This window comes from Pangasianodon hypophthalmus, chromosome 4, assembly GCF_027358585.1.
Source record: "Pangasianodon hypophthalmus isolate fPanHyp1 chromosome 4, fPanHyp1.pri, whole genome shotgun sequence".
NCBI lineage: Eukaryota > Metazoa > Chordata > Actinopteri > Siluriformes > Pangasiidae > Pangasianodon > Pangasianodon hypophthalmus.
This window is the reverse complement of record NC_069713.1, coordinates 6,612,357-6,630,798: the sequence shown is the minus strand read 5'-3', so window position 1 is coordinate 6,630,798 and position 18,442 is coordinate 6,612,357. Positions and strand designations below refer to the sequence as shown.

At 36.4% G+C, this 18,442-nt stretch overlaps 2 non-coding genes across 2 annotated transcripts; both read right to left on the bottom strand.

The window, feature by feature from the left end:
* Positions 1 to 12,610: 12,610 nt before the first annotated feature.
* Positions 12,611 to 12,683, bottom strand: trnat-ugu (transfer RNA threonine (anticodon UGU)). Its single transcript has one exon. It is a non-coding gene; the product is annotated as a tRNA-Thr (tRNA).
* A 4,152-nt stretch (positions 12,684 to 16,835) lies between these two features.
* On the bottom strand, positions 16,836 to 16,908 carry trnat-ugu (transfer RNA threonine (anticodon UGU)). The gene has a single exon. It is a non-coding gene; the product is annotated as a tRNA-Thr (tRNA).
* Between the last annotated feature and the right edge of the window lie 1,534 nt (positions 16,909 to 18,442).

Sequence of the window (18,442 nt, the reverse complement as noted above, 5' to 3'; positions counted from 1 at the left end):
ATTATTGAAGGGGAAATTTGAGCAATATGATATTCAAGGAATGCTGGGTATTAAGAGTGGACAGAAGCCCTGCTAACTAGAACACTAAGTGTCCGTCATGACCTTTCTCTCTCTCTCTCTCTCTCTCTCTCTGTGTGTGTGTGTGTGTGTGTGTGTGTGTGTGTGTGTGTGTGTGTGTGTGTGTGTGTAGTGTAATGAGAGGGCGGCTCAGTGGGGTAATCTGTTTTCACCGCTGATGACACCCAAGCTCAGGTGAAGTCAGTGTTTTTCGGACAGCCGCGTGTTGACTCGCAGCTTCGCCGTAATCCTGCATCACAATGACAAAGGTCCGATGTGTTCGTGTTGTTCATGTTTATCCTCCTCTCGCACGTCTCGTGTGTTGTTTGGATTGCCCTCCAGGTGTGGCGTGATTACCGTGCTGATGTGTGCACCACTCAGTGACACAATTCTCACATCCAAGCCTATTAAAAAGTTGCTCCGAAAACAAGGGCGAAGGAATTATTACTGAGAATGAGGTGCTTTGTTGGAAGCAAAATGATCCACCTGTCATTGTGTTCATGTACTTCTAATACGTGAGAAGAAGTAAAAATAGGCAAGAATGACATGAATGATGGGCGTTGGACGAAAAAATGTACCATATCTTTATCTTGAAGGAAAAGGGGATTTTATAATCTTAATCATGATGTTCGGAGATAAATTAGGTTTGGGATGTAAGGATACCATTTTTACAAGTACCAGGTTTTTGGTACTCCTAGATACAAAGACTGACCCTGAAATGAGTAACATACTTCCAATTGACCAATCAGTGTCATGTCAGTATGTTGTCATGAACAACATACTCTTATTTAAAAGATGTTATTTTCACTCACTTAGCCTCATCTGTAGATATTTCTTCTCACCTATTCAGATGAATGTGCTGAGTACAAGTACAAGTACATGGGTTTTAGGTACTAGTTAGTACCGATACTGATACTGAAAAGAGTAACATACTTAGTATAACAGTCTGGAACATCACTGAACATTTTATTTAGCTCTGTTTACATTTCTCAGGTTAGATCATAAGCCATGAAAAGCACTCACTTGTTTACACTGCTAGTCTTATCCTTTGTAACATTAGCTAGTTGATTTTCAATGAAATGCATTACTTAGCTACAATAGTTAGCTGGGATCGAGAAGAGCAAGTTTGGTTGCACTTCAGAAAAGTTTACATATAGCTGTAAGTAAAGTACATATTTGTTTTTGTTGCATCAGAATCCCTCATTGTCAATAAACAATAGCGGCCGATCTTCAAGAACAACATACTGGGTAAGAGCTAATATTTTCCCTCGCCTAGCTTTATCTGTAGAAATTCTTCTCACCTAGCCAATACTGAGTGTGCTAAATATAAGTACATTGTGTACAAGTATGAGTACTAGTCACTAGTCATGAGTAACATACTTCATATTAATCAATCAGGCATGTTATTGAACATTTTATTTCTCTTTGTTTACATTTCCTGGGTTAAATACTGTCCATGAAATGCGTACACGTGCATTTAGGCTGCTAGATCCGTTCTTTATACTGTTAGGTAGTTGTTTTTAAATGCCATGTATTAGCTAGCTACATTAGTTAGCTTGGGTCGAGATGAGCGTTAAGTAAAGTAAGTTAAATAAAGTTGTTTTTGTTCAGAATCCCTTGTTGTCAATAATCAATAGCGGCTGATCTTCAAGAATAACTTACTGGGTAAGAGCTGATATTGTCACTCACTTAGCTTGTCTAGAGACAGTTTTTCGAGCTTAGCCAGCATATTACTTACAATGAATTTGTAGTCTGAGTTTTATGTTTAAGACATTTTATCAGGTTATTCATGTTGTAGTAAGATGCTGTAGTCCCTCGTCTTTATATTTTTACAGTTTGATTTGTTTTTGATTGCTGTTGTTAATCGTGAGATACGTCCAGATTGCTGTCATTTCATGTCGTCTGTTCATTAGCATGACAACGTTCAGTATGATTACATCACCTATTATCACCTGGTAGTGGAGATTGGTATCAAACAGATACATGATACCAGCGTGAGTATCAATCCATCCCTATAAAAAAATCAGATCAGAAAACAATATTGACACATAAAACTGCTGCTGAAATGGAGAAACATCAACACTGAAATCCAAAATTGCTCAAAATAAAATACTATGAAATTAAAAAAAAACATGAAAAATGTTGATTATTTCATTGTTTAAGTTCCAACATGAACAACAGCAAATGTGAGCACTTTAAGTGATTCTGTATACACTTACTGGTAGACACACAAGGGGTTTGCAATATGAAAAAATAAATAAAATCATCTCATGATTCTTGTGTACATTTCTACGATACACAATATGTATCATGATATTGCCCATGATATTGTCTCTCATAGCAACATTAAAAAGTCTTCAATGGTTTATTTACTGCTTACAAAAATACATTTATTTTTATTTTTTTAGAATTAAAGGTGAAAATCTAATAAAATAAAAGTTTAACAATGAAAAGGAGAAAAAATTTAAAAAATTTTTTCAAAATTTTTTCAAAAGTACATAAATTTTTCTTCCAGTCAGTTTGTACTTTAATTACAAAAAAACAAAAACAAAAAAAAAAAAAGCTTTAAAAATAATCTAATTTAAATCTCAATATCCATGATATCTCAGAAAAAAATGTATTGTGACATAATTTTCACGATATCGATATTACATCATCTTATCATCCAGCCCTAAGACACACCTACCTTATTAGTCCAACTTGTGTGTACAGTTTTATTTTTTTGGTGTGTGTTAATCATCCCCTAGCCGTCATCACTGTCAGGATCTGATCATTGTAAGCTGGAAATTTTGGGTCAGTGGACTGTTTCTCAATTTAGCAGTGATACTGAGGTGTTTAAAACCTCAACAGCACCAATACACACACACACACACACACAAACACAAAACCACATTATTATCAATCCTGCACTAAGAATGAACCACCAGCCACATAATATCTACTCCATGGTGGACCCTCATCCTTTGACAACCAGGAGAGGGGTGCTAATACATTGTGCAGAGAACCATTCAGGAATTGTACACCCAAAAGTGTATCTATGTATACAGTACGAGTGTGTAACTGATACAGCATTCACTGAGTGACTGTGTATTATGGTTTATCTTATGAAGATCTTATGTTTATTATGTGAAGAAATAAACCACACACATGGCGGTGTGCTGTTTTAGGAAAATCATCAACAATGGGGCAGTGAGTTACCACACCAAAGCTGATTATTTTCCTATAAAAGTACTTCCTGAAGTGCTCAATTCCTCGCCAACGATTGGAATGTTTTGTGAAGTAAATTAGGACACGTCACACTTTTTATCCATTTATTGCTACATTTATCGCTTACATTACAGCAGCTTTAAACAGTCGTTCCCTCACTAGTCTATCTTTTTGTCTTTTTAATTTTTTATGACAAAAAAATGCAGCTTGTCATGTTACAGAGATACCGGAAAGCTCCTCTATCCTGAAGATTTCTGATGTTGAAAAATAAATTATTGTTGCGAAGCGCTGACACTGTAGACTCCTTACATATATCTTATATAAACGTCTGCTTACTGAAAACAGTTATAAGAAAGCATGTTTTTTCAATAGGGTTTAGAAATATAACCCTGTGATTTGAATTGCAGCCAGCACTAGTGTCAGAGCTGCTGTTATAGAAAATCAATCATTAGCTTCTGACCAATCAGGATGGAGAATTCAGCAGCGCTGTGGTATAAATGCCTTTATAGCATGGTGTATGAGTGGCTCGAACACAGTGCTTTTCTTTGTTTCCAAAGAAAAAAAAACTGTTTAGCCTTTTCTGGGTGTGACGCTTGAGAGAAAACAGAGACAGCACGCACGCACACGCGCACACACATACACACATACACACTTACACACAATAATGGAAGGATATCACATGGATGGAATGAATTGTTTGAAAAAATCTTTTGAGATGTTCTCCTAGAAGTCAGACTTGGATATAGAAGGTTATTCAATTCAGCTGTGTGTAGTGTAAAAAAAAAAATCCCCATTTGTGACAGTCACAAATTTCAAACATCGCAACTATTTTCATAATCGTTGTTGTAAAGTAAACACGCTTCCCCAAAAATAACTCAGACTGAGCAAACATCATGCTCAGCTATCTCAAATATGTGTGAAGTTGTTTGTTTTGTCTCATCAGCCCGAGAGGCGGTGTAGCTAAGCTGGTTTATCCCTCGTGTCATATTTGACTGGATTGATGTATGAAGATGTCAGAAGCACTGAGATCGGTAACCCTGATGGAATTCCTCAGAGGTGCATGCAGGTGAAGTCTCAAACCTGACGCTTCAGGATGGACGCAAGGGTTAAATCCACATTTCAGCCATTGATGGATATGAACTGAGATAAACTGAGATTTCTGAATGTAAACAACCTTCAAATTGTTTATTTATTTATTCATTTATTTATTCCGGGTTCTTCATGGCTGGAATCAAGTAGCTTGACCCCAAACTCAAGGTTTCACAAATGCAATGGCCAAACAGGCAAACAATGAACAACGCTTATTCATGGTGAGGAAGCACTTTCTGGAATTAAGGAAACCTCATACATTTGCCTGAGCAGAAAAAAACAAACAGAAGGAAAGAAAACATAACAGAATGACATCTCAGATTTACATGCTTTTTCATGAGACATATCAAATATACTAAAGGTTGGTGCTGAGACACTATATATATTAAAGAACTCTTTCAGTAAGGAAGGATTGTACGTGTGTGTGTGTGTATACATTTAACAAAATAAATTAATCATGAAAAGAAATGAATCATATGAAAAGAATAAAAAATAAATTAATTATGTGAAAAAAACATAAATATGATATGAAAATAAAAAAAAATCAAATATGAATAGAAATGAATCATATGAAAAAAAAAATCACGTAAAAAAATGAGTGTGTAAAAAAATCTGAAAATAAAAGGGTTCTGTAAAATAAATCACATGCAAAAAATGAATCATGTAAAAAAATTAATTTGAGTTTAGTTAAATTCAATGTGAAATTTAAAAAAATACTCATTTGTAGAAGGTAAAAAATTTAATCGTGTGTAAAAAAAAAAAAAAAACAAGTTATATCAATGCATAAAAATCACATGTGAAAATCAATTAAAAATGAGAAAAAATAAACATAAATAAAACAAAACAAATCATGTGGAAAGCTAAAAAACATGTGCACTACATGTGAAAATGTGTGAAACATAACTTGAAGTGTGTAAAAATCCATGTCCAGGTTCCATGTAGGTCACTGTTTAAATGCCTGTAATGGGTAATGTTCTTTGCTGTTAGTTTTCACATCTTTATAAAATTTAAAATCTTTATTTATTTGTTGGGATGGATTTGCGGAAGACCATACTCATGATCCAGGACAAACCGTGTTCTGGTTATTTCAGGGAAAGTTCTGACTCCACTCAGAGTTCTCCATAAATCCCTCATTATCCCGATACTGACCTACTGTGGCCCAACTCTGGAGGAAGAGAGTAATTTACGCTAGGCGAGGAACGCCACGATGGGTATTCCTCCATGAAAAGCTGGCCTGAAGCTCCGCTCGCTCTCAGCCGCCATGTCCAAATAAACAGTGCGCGTAGTGTGGTCTATAGCAGGGCTCTGTGCAGGCCAGGTTCTGCTGTAAATCAGAGCGTGGCAGTGGAGCTTAAAGACATGTGCACCCTCTAATTTCCCCCCACTGTGTTTACGCGTGGCTTTCCAGGATAAAATTGCTTCCAGTAATTTGGAGAGCGCAACCAGCAGGCCTGAACGTAAACAACCGTGAGCATAGGGGTGATGATGGGCTTCTCCGGGTTCTTCGTCGAAGAGCCTGCACTGTACACAGAACCGGAGAGAACAATTTATGACTTTCATCTACTGTCTCGGCTGCCAAACTCCTGTAAAGAACTTGATCGTTTCGATATTTGACAGAAGGCATGATAGTTTAGCTTAGGGGATTTGCGTGACTAAGCTATTAAAAATGTTGATTTGTATTTTTATTACTATTCATTACCTTCACCTCAGATGTCGTTATGTGTACGTTTTTAGAGAATGAACAGTACTCAAGTATTATTTTTCAGTCATTATTGTTGTTATATTCTGTTAATCGACTGAAAAAAATAGTCACAAAGCTGTTCTATGTTGTTCATACCACGTCCTGCTAGTATAAATGGGATAGCAGGGATAAGCCCACTGTCTTTTTGAAAGAAAAATACATTAAAAGGGCTACATCTTTGGCACACCTATCATTGCCGATGCTGTTAAACGGCTGGAAGGAAATTATTTTTTAATTCACCAGTAAAAAAAAATGCACAAAATGCATTGAATCAGAGGCTTGGGCTGATTTCTTTCTAGTCCAGACTGTAGATTCATGCAGTCTATCAGTGACAGTCATGTCAAGTGATTACAACTGACAGAGTGACATGCCTTCTAGATTTCATGTGCATTGGGCGTGAAATTATTTAAACTCTCTTTGCTGTCTATCCATAAGAATGAACTCAATAAGATCGTGAGAAGGCGTGTGTAAAACACAATAGCGAGTTTAATAAACATGGAATGACGTGGATTACTTTCTCTTTTGTTGATTTTTTCAGAATGCCTTTGGAGGAGACGGTAGATGTAAATAGACTAATCGAACTTCATCCCATAAAAGTAGAAAGTATGCGAAGGGACAAACGTCAGTTTTGTGGTTTGAATGAAAGAGCGGTTCACTAAGCACAACTTTTCTGTTTATTGTGCTTACTATTCAGAAGAGGCTTATACGATTACGGACTAGACACACAATTGGTGTAGATGTCTTTCAATGAGTGTGTTCTTGTGTCCGTGTAACAGTTAAATATCTCCATGATGAGACTCCATGCTATAAAACATAATCATAAAGGATCCATAATAGTAACTTGAGTTACTGAGTAGGAGAATGTGGTAATAATGTATCATCATCTAACAAATTTATAACAATCTATATAACTCAATTTATATGAAAACACCTGAAGGTTAAGGGTACTGTTTAAGGTTGGTATTCATACCCTTTCTTCTGGCTGTTTTTTTTTTTGTATTAAATAAAATAAACCCAACCACCTCACCTTCGAGTGTTCTAAGAATTTCTCAGGTTGGTTCATAACAAATCTTAGTAAAGTACTAAAGACCGGGTTACTTTGTGTCAAAGGTCAACAAAAGATTAGCATGACCCGAAAAAAAATAAAAACGCTTACAATAACTGTTTGTATTTCCTGTACAAACTAACCATTGAAAAGGCTCAAGAGTACAGCATGGAACCAGTAGAGCTGCATATGACCTGTTAGTTTAAAGAAAACATAACCTTTCATGTTAGAGGTTAAACAGGATGTATGATTGCATGACCCAGACGGAGCTTTTGTCACTGTTCTTTCAGATCTGTGCCACAGAGTCTTCAATGGAGCTTCAGGAAGCCGATGGTGAAACCAAACAGTCCGCTAAAACGCCAAACTCAAACACCCTGCAGGGGAGGCCCCATGTTTAATCACTCGGCCTTTGATGAAGCTGCACTTGGGTAAACAGCTGACGTTTGTAATATCGTGGAATCCATAGTTGACGTGAGATCAGTCAGTGGGAACGGCTTGGCATGTGGGCCGATTCTGCTTTATGGAAGTACTTTGGTTTTGCTCACTTTCATATGATGGTAAGATTTCTTTTTTTTTTTTTTGCATTGAACTGTATGTAAACATTATAGACATTATGTTTAAATAGTAATGAGTACCAACTCCCACCCTCAACCTAACATATTTAAACCATTCCGAACATTTATGTATAACGAGACCATGCCAGGGTGGTGTAGCATTGCCATCTGATGGCTCCTTGGTTCCATCCTGAGCTCAGGAGATACTTTCATATGTTTTCATATCTATGTGGGTTTCCTCCAAATTCTCTGGTTTTCTCCCACTTCCCAATGCAGAAAGGTGGAATGAATGTGTGCTTCTCTGGAAATGAGCTGGTATCTCTTCCAAGGTGTAGTCCCACCTCACACCCAGTGTTCCAAGGATAAGCTCAGGATCCATTTATGGCCCTTATCCAGAGCAACTTACGTTTATGTCATTTTTATACAACTGATTAATGGCCTTGCTCAAGAGCCCAGCAGTGGCAGCACCAGGGTTTGAACTCACAACCTTCCAATCTGCAGTCCAACACCATGATCACTGAGCTACCACTGATCCACCACAACCCTGACCAGGATAAAGTGCTTACTTCACCATTGCAGAGATGGCATAGATACTTCGGCATGACTTCGGTGTGTAATTTACATTTGAACGGTGACGCAAAAACGGAAGATGTCAGGACAAGGTCTACTTTTTGATCATCTGATATTTTTAACCATCCTAGAGTATAAGGTAGAATTGAAGCCATCATTGTGTCAACTTCTTCCCAATGATGTTTCCATTGTTGAGATGTCATTTGTCACATTGTGTCATTATTGCCTAGATATTTGTGTGTCATATTTAGCATATAATGTTTACCTGAAGGAGGAGGACAAATCATTAGCCGTGTTGTCCAGGAGAGTTTGATTTTGTGTTCTGGCTTTAAGTTGTTTTATTCATAGGTGCCCAGTGGACAAGTAGGTTCAACAACCAGAAAAGAAAATAACTACTCCTTATTGACTTTTGCTGAACTTAATGCACTTCATGATGGCGTGACATACCTCGATGTTGTAACTGTAGTTTGCTTTTCAGCAGAGAGGCTATTTGGTTGATGGTGGAACAACTTTGACATGGCGGATTAATTAGCATGCAGGGGGATGAATCACGAACATACAGTTAACATGGAAACTCGTAACAAACCTGAACAAAATAAAGGTTAGAGCAAAGCCATCAGGTACCATAAGTCTCCACTTATTATAGGTTAAGCATACGAAGTGAAATTAAAGATGCTAGTTAGACTTGAGTAATATCATTTATCTCTGACGTATAATGTGAAGAGAAAACACCACATCTCATACCTGAATAATTGGCCAGTTACTTTTTTTTTCCTTTTAAACTATTTGTTCAGGGCTCAAATATGATGTGAAAGTGAAGTGTTAAAAAGTGTTAGAAGATATAAACTGATTCATTTCCCTTAGTATGTATTAAGGTATAACTAGCATACTAGCTTGTCCAATACAATATTGTACAGAATTATGATAGCTACTACTTTTTAGCCTAGTCAGATTCCAGCCAATCAAAACACAGGACTGAGCAGAACACTGGAGCTAGCCAGAGGTCATAAAGTACTCAAATGCCTCACTTAAGTCAGAGTGCAATGATCATCTAAAAAAGTTAAAGTCCAAAGGTACAAACTCTTATCCTTTACTTAAAGGATGAAGTAAAAGAACAAGAAAGCGAGACGCCACCATCATGAATTGCATGTTGTGTTTAGTCTTCCACCAAGGAGCTCAAGCTAACTACTAACAATGCAAGCTGACCAATAACAGCTTGATCGCTAACCACTCAAACATTAGGTCACATGATTGTAATAGCTAGCTGTCATGATATTAGCTGGCTTGGAATTTACAAAATATAGCTAACAACAGATGGATATTAGACACAACAGACATCACATCTCTTTCCTCTATGTGTTTATTAGTCATTTAATATTAGTTACTAATTCATTATTATTGTATTGATTGATTCATTACTATTGCATTATTATTGTCTTACTATTGTAGTGATTATTAACTATCGAAGAACTACTATGGTAACACTTCATTATTTACTGCTTAATTAGTAAGTACCTAAGCATTAATTAAGGAACCGTATAGTACACTTTGTACACTGTACAGTAATGAAGTAATGAATTGCTCTGATTTTATATACATACATACATATATATATATATATATATATATATATATATATATATATATAAAATTCAATGACTTCTCATCACTTATAAAAGTCATTATTTCAGTTGTATCGTCTGTTTTTTTCTGTTGTAACTCTCTATCTACATCTTTTCCACAAACATGGAAAGTATTAGAACTTTACCACTTTATAAACGAAAGTTTAATGCTACTCAAATATTCAGAAAAGGCTTGCTGACGTAACCTTGTAGACTTCACGTCATCATATTTTTTTTTCCTCTTTTAACTTTTGGGTGAGGCCTTGTACCTTTTGAAATGAGGCAAAATTTGAAAAGTGAATCCTCGTCCCGGAATGTGTGGCATGTTTTTTTCTTTTCTTTTCTATGATCACAAGTGGTGACAAAAGCAGACAAACACATTTAGAATAGTTAAGATAAGGTGTTTTTCTTTTGACAGCTTGGAACATCGCAGAAAAATATCTGACGTTCAAGAACACTGCCTTCTGAGGAATCCGAATAATGTAAACTGTCGTAGATAATTACCTTCAACTGTCTCACAATAGTTTCATCTACCTGAGGCTTTCACCTGCAACACACACACACACACACACACGCACTACTCAGGGAGTCGGCTTAATCTCTGTCAGACTTAACAAACACACCGAGGCTGTGCGTGCGAGGCGGCTGATAAAGATTTTTGATGTTTAAGATGTTTGCATTGGAGATTGCATCTTTTTGAGGCGAGCGTTAAGATAAGCAACCTTTCTCGCAGACACCGGCGTAGGGACTCGACTTGAACTTTTGAACAATAACATGCGTGGAATCCTAAACGAATTCCAGTCATACCTTTTTATTCTTTTGACTTTTAATTTTGCCACAAACCCACTTCACTCGGTGATACATTCCTGTCAGTATATTTCAGCACGCAAATAAGTATAGGCATTAGGATTTCTTTTTTTTTTTTTTTTTAACAATTTTCCAGGGCTATTATAAACCTGACATAATGATGCCTTTTACAATGGAAAAAGCCCTCAGGGTTGTTTTGGCACCTTGAGTTTCGACTAAAAAAAAAAAAAGAAAAATAAAGGCCCAAAGTCTTTCCATATCCAGACTTGCAGTGTATTATTTTAGGCTTGTTAAAGTTCCACAGGTGTTCAGTACAAAAGGTGTGTAGAAGGCTAATTAATGTAAAGCATTTTATCTTTTGTACAGTGTAGTTGTCTTGCTTTTTATTTCTTAACCAGCAAGTCCTCAAAATAGTGTTCTACCGAACCCTGGGGAGGCCGAGAGTTTTTTTTTTGGTAGCACTTTCTATAAAGGTCATATTTATAATGAACTACTGTATGATCACAGTCATATCATGCATTATAATTATAATGTGCATTATGCACATTGTTATAATTATGTATTTAAAAAATACCATACACTATAGCTGTCTGTATTACGCATTATGCATTGTTATCCAAGTGATTATTATATATTATTATTATATATTATGTATTATATTGTTATCCAAGTGATTATATCCAAGTGTAATTGAGAGGTGAATGTCACTACAATGTCATAATTACAACTCAGGCACTCATATTTTTCTATGACTTTCCAAATTAGGGGCGTGTCATTAACAACGCCGAACGTTACGACTACAGCAGATGGGAAGATTTTGCACATTTAACTGTCAGTTCCTGATTTTCTTTCAGTACGGCAAAATAAGCTTCATGTTAATGATAATATAAAACAATATAGAAAAATAATGACGTTTTCTCACGCTGTACATTTTCTCCCACCCAAAACCGCTTGAACATAATTATGTCATAATCGTGACCCTCTGAACTCATACGCGCAAACTTAGCATTATACCACAGTGCAGCTGAATTCTTGAATCTGATTGGTCAAAATGTGTACAGCGGGGACAGTAGTCCTGGCTCTTTCTAACAGCTCATACACAGGGACTTGTACGGCAGACATTCCACGTAATCTAAAACTAATAATAAACGGATTTATTTAACTGAAAAGGCATATCATTATGTGATGATTTATTTTTTTTATTAGGAGAAGTTTATGTAAAGTTTATGGAAGGTGTCTCCAGTGTCAGCGTTTTGTAATGTCACAGTGCTTTGTAAATTTCCTGTAAGTTTCAGGACGGAGGAGTTTACGCTCTGGAGTTTCTTGGTAACAGGACAAGTTGCGTTTTTTGGAGAGATAAAAGACAGGCAGGTGAGGGAACGACTGTTTATTATGTAAGCAGTAACAGGAACTAACTTGTCTCGCAGACGTTCCATTACAGGAAATGTAAATATAAACAGATCAAAAGGACAATATGTCATTCATTAATGAAGTAAAATTGTAATCATTGGTTAATTGCTGTGGTATATGCGGAATAACACACTTCATACCGTGATGCTGTGTACAAAAATAACACACTTTCGGGGTGGAAACGATCCTCCGCTTTGTGTTGGGCTGTATCACACCACCACGGCATCACAAGACCTGTGATTTTCTTTAACAAATGAATTATAGAAGAGAGATTTTCAGGAAATTGCATTATAAAATTCATCATTCTGAAAGAACTGAACAACCTGGGGATGAATTTCTTTATCATTGTGATAAGAAAAAAACTTATCATATATATTACAGTACAGCAAATTTTGGTTTCTTCACATATCCCATGTCAGTAGCATATAGGGTTAAGGGCTTTTCTCAGCTTGTATCTGTGTCCAGAGCCTTAACCACTGAGCCAGCGCTTCCCTAAAGCTTTACATTAAGGCCCCAGTGAGGATTGAACTCACAACCCCTGGTTTACAAGACCAGTGCTCTAACCACTGAGCTACGGGGCCTTATGTGCTTACGATATAACTGTAACGTCCTTAGGAATGCATTATTACATGTTATGGATATATTCATAGAGCATTAATCATATGGCCTTTACAGAAAATGTTACTCACATTTTTTTGTGCACAATGATTTAGTTTAACGTGGCCCTGAGATACTAAATCGAGATTTTGACTTACACATGATTCATTTTATTCATGCTCTCAAATTTTGTAAATTTGAGCCTTAAATGAATAAAATCACACCCATGGTTTGGGTAATTTGTGCTCTTCTCTTACAGAAAAGTCACATGATTCAAATATGTGAAATTTACAGATGTGTTTTTTTAGCCCTTGTGCAGCTCTCAGGTCAAATTCATTCATTTTATCATTTGTAATTAAAGAAAAAATATAGAATAAACCATTTTCCACCTTGGTGGCCTTGGCTTATTTTCTATGAGGAACAAAAAAATAACTGAACACACATCATACATCCCTCTACAAATGTATATCTTACACCCCTCTAAAATGTATTTTTTATTTATCTTTTTTTTTTATTTGTCTATTATGCCAAAACCTCCTGAGCTGCTAAACAGTCTTTCGTTGTTCAAAACAATGACAATATAAATCTATTCTATTCTATTCTATATCATGTATAAGGTCCAGTTTGACCCGAGCATAATAAATGATTGAAAAGAGTACTTGAAAACAGACAGGTAATGGTAAATATGAAATAAATTCATGAGTTCATGTCAAAGATACCAGCTAAGGCATTTGTGACACCTCATATCCAGAGAAGTGAGTAAGTCCTAAGGTCCTGAGCATGTGCAGTCATGGTGAGGAGGACTCCTGTTACACCAAACACAGCCAACACTTCCAGTGCATAAAGTAAGTGTGTGACTTTGTTTTATTGGTGAGTATGTGTGTGCATGTGTGTGTGTGTGCATAAACATTTTAGGAGTATTAGGTGTCCAACAAAGACTCACCATTCAGACTTCACCATTGTAGGTTGCAGCTGGTGGCGAAAAGAGGAAGCGTTGCCAGGATTTCGTACCAACAAAGGAGATTAAAACACCTTCTACATGTACCAAGTGCAGCAAGTACATTTCTAACACACACTGTAAGAATTTTTCATCATGTGCTGTGGAGACATGCGCATTCGAATAGTGTTTGTTTTTATTAATTATTCTAGTTCTAGACATTATTCATTATTCTAATTCATCTACTGTACACATGAATACACACACACACACACATACACACACTGTTCTGTTTTATCCGATGTTATTTCAGAAGGATTTGATTTGTTTTTGTGTAAGCATAAATGAAATTTTAAAAAAAAAACAATGCAAATTTGATTTTGTGTGTTTTCTATCTGTTCTTTATGGCTGGCCTTTGTTTTGTCACAGCCAATACTACTTTGAATATAACATAGAAATAAAAAATTTAGAGTAACAGTTAAACACAGTTTTCAGTAGTCAGGAAAACCTTGTTTTGTTTAAGTTTTACAAGAAAAACATGATTTATGCACAAAAAACAGGTGACACTTTAATTGTTAGTAGAGATCTAACAGAGATATCTTTCAAATATTAAACAGGTTCGTCGTGAATTGTTTGCAAGAGAGTTAGAAACCATATATACACTGGAATTGTGTCATTTTTTTCATGTCTGTGCTGTTTTAAACCCACAGTTATGTTCGTGGATAATTTGACCCAGCAAAGACTCCCAATCTGGGGAAAAAGTGAGGATAACACAAAGGTTAAACACTTCACGTTTCACACATTTTTCACATGTAATGGACTTTCACATGTAGTGACTCTTATTCCACATTATTCACAACAGGATGTCACATGTTTCCTTGAGTTCACTTGTGCAACTGCAGGGACTAACATGTTGAAATTCACCTCCACATGTTTTTCCCATGCAATTATATATTACTCACATAGTCACGTGATATGTATAGTATTTTTTCTAACATGCTCATGAACTTAGTAATACTGTGTGCATAACAATGAAATTAATTTCAAAATATATTTTGATTACTATTAAAATGTTTATTTAGACAATTATTAGCTTTAGTTAGCACTCTTTAGCCTTAGACTCACTCTACAGTTATATAGCTAGCTAGTGGATATAGCTAATGTTATTTGCCAATAATTCACCAACCATAAATGACACTGTTAAAGTAAAACAGTATAAGATTAAATAAATATATTAGCATGCTACTGTTTTTTTGTCTGTTTTATTTGCCATTAAACTGGCAGGTTCTCTCAGCATGTCTTTGTAATGCATCCCAGTGGAAAACAGCATGCATCTATCCATAACGGAGAATTATGAAGTACACCTGAGCTGAAGTCCAGCCGCAGCAGATGACTGCTTGGTCGGTAGTCTAAATTTATTCATTAACTTTTAAACTCGAAATAGCAACTTGAACATGAATTAAGTAAGACGTTCACATTTCATGTGTTGACGTTACACTAAATCGTGCACACAGTTTATTACCTAATGTGCACAAAATATAAATAAGAAAAACTCCTGTCTGCTTCAGAGCTCTTCCGAACAGTATTTTGAGGATTTGATGGTTAAAATAATGAAATGTGACAACTACACAAATGAAGAAATGCTTTCCGCTAATTAACCATTTACGCACCTTTTGTGCTGAACACCTGTGGAACTTTAACAATCCTACAATAATAATGTGCAAGTCTGGATTTGGATTTGCGCACAGTTCAGTACGTCATGGCTCCAGACAGTTGTGTTTTTCCTGCCTCAGCTAATACAACATATGCAAGGCTTAATAAAATAATTTGATGAGTTGAATCATGTACTAGAGCCAGGAAAATGTTAAACTATGCACTACATGATTTCCCCAACAGACCTAAGCACTCTCGAACTGCCAAGTTTCCCTCAATAATGTCTTTAATGCAACTCTTTTTCCTAATTGCTGTGCCTCAGACATTTGTTTGACGGCAAATCTTTTGTGAAAGCGTTAACACTGGAAAGTTTTAGCTCTAGAAAGTAGAACTGTTACTATTTTGATGCTGAGGTCTTCTCACCTTCGGGACTGGGAGAAGAATGCATTAATCCAGTCAATTAAAATAAAGATGCAGCAAAGATTCCTTAGAAGTACTGAATGCCATGGAGTTCTCAGCATTGTGCTCTAAATGCAGTTGATTGTGTCTTTGTCAGAGAAGGGTGTGTGTGGTTTTTCATGTAGGTATTGTGTTCATGAGAAAGATTATCAGATTAAATCCAGACAGACAACACGCTGGTTGACTTATGAAGCTAAAACTATTTGACAGTATTCAAAAAAATCACTTAGACACACCTGATGGCGTGAGTAACAATGAATGGAACAATTAGGAATTTGTAAATAGTACGGAACTGACAGCTTATATTTAAAAGTTAAAAATGGTTACAATCATTGGGGGGCATAAATAACATTCTTAGCTACTTCTTAATACTTTTCTGATAACACTTCTATTTACATTAAGCTTCCTTTACCTGACATTATTAACATGAGCAAACCAGGAATTTCAACATGAATAAATCCATAACATTAACAAAGTAACTAACACTCGTATTATTTGATTTATTTTATTATGTAAATTGTACCCAGTGGTGGGGGCACAGTGGCTTAGTGGTTAGTACCACTGCTCACCTCTGGGGTTGGGGGTTCTAATCCTGCCTGTACCCTGTGTGCGCAGAGTTTGCGTGTCCTTCCTGTGTTTCAGGGGTTTCCTCTGGGTACTCTGGTTTCCTTCCCCCCAGTCCAAAGGAGCTTTGTGTTGGGCTGTATCACACCACCATGGCATCACAAGTCCTGTAATTTTCTTTAACAAATGAATTATAGAAGAGAGATTTTCAGGAAATTACACTGTAAAAATGTAGCAATCTGAAAGAACTTAAACATAACACACTAAACAACCTAGGGATGAATTTAATTATTGTATTAAGAAGAAAGCATTTATTTGTCATGTATATGTTACAGCACAGTGATTTTTTTTTTCTTCGCATATCCAAGCTTGTGAGGAAGTTAATTGGGGTCAAAGTGCAGGGTCAGCCATGATACAGCACCCCTGGAGCAGATAGGTTTAAGGGTTTTTCTTAGCTTGGCAGTGCTGGGGCTTGTACCCGTGACCAGAGCCTTAACCACTGAACCTCTAAAACCTTGCAGGAAGGCCCCAGTGAGGATTGAACTCACAACCCCTGGTTTACAAGACCAGTGCTCTAACCACTGAGCTATGGAGCCTTATAGGCTAGTGCATTCCCTGGGATAGGCTCCAGGCTTCCTGTGACCCTGTGTAGGATAAGGGGTACAGAGAATGGATGGATGGATGGATGGATGGTTGGCTGTACCCAGCGGTAATTTATATAAGGCAGTCCTAAAACAGAGCCTTGCAGAATACCTGCTTTGAGGAAAGCAGTAACTCAGTGGTTAAGGGTTTGAACTACTGATTGGACGGTTCTGTATTCAAATCCCAGCACTGTCAAACTGAGCAAAAACCTCAACTGCTCAGTTGTATCTGGGAACTTTGGATTAAAGTGTCAGCCATATGAGCATACAGATACATTAGGAAAGTTTGCAGTGCGTTTGATTCAGACTAGTGGTGTGCATTGGGACTGGAAATAACGCAAACTTCAACAGGAAGTAACAAAAACTTCACGTGAGAACGAGGTTTTTACTTGAGCAGTCAAATATGAAGATCGTATCTGTGGGGATGTATTTACAACATCGTTAGTAACTGCCTAGTCAGGGTCACAGTGGTTTAAATTAGCAAAACGATATTAATTTTTGCCAGCTGGATTGAAAAAAAAAACAGTCTCATGCACATTATGAACTGGTGTGATCTAGCTGAGGTTGAGGAACTGTGTTTTTCCATGTTTATGGAGGCATAGTGGTTTGGGCCTTTTTTGTTTTAGCCACGCCCAGTTTGAGTTTAAATTTAAATACAGATATAGATAAGGATATACAAACAGATACACCAAAACTGAAGTTCAGGGTTTGTTAGTATTACCTAATGCAGTAAATAATGTTATTTAATGAAACCTCAGTGTATAGCGATACTTTTTCTGTTATTACTTACTTCCTATGACACACAGATAATTTGTTCTTTTGTACTAGAATGCCTGCAAATACTGAATTTTTTAAAAATTTTTATTCACTTTCAGTACATGTTAGCAATCATCTTTACCAAACTATTTATTTTCGTTTGAATTCAATGTGTTTGTCTATTCTAAGTGGTATCTGGTGAACTTGCTGCCTATCACATTTGATGTATCACAAGCCAATGTTATGAAATTAGTTTAGCATTAGGATATTGCAGGTATTTTAGCTTAGGCTGATGTGTACCACATGTATCTTGATAACACAATAGGATGAGTAAGGCCTTGAGATAAGGGCTACATATGGAACTCAGCAGCAGCATGTGTGCCAAGTTCCTGTGTCTGGCAAGTGAGGGAAAATTATCCTGATTCTGGAAAACAAGGTCTAAAACATGCTTCCATGACTCACCCTATCATGCTAAGGGCTGTACTTTAGCTGCCTTTCATAAATTGTAAGTCATCTAAAGTTCATAGAAAGGTCACAGTATCACATCAGATGCCTTGAAAGATTTAGAGACAAAAGCAATTCAAATTTCTGTCTTCTATAGAGTCATTTCAATCATTCCTGGCTGGCTACAACATGTAGTTTTAAAAGTGTTACAAAATTTACGTCTTACAAATGAGACCCAGTCTTGTGCATGAGACAAGACAGTGGTTTCCTAGCTGAAACGAAATCATTT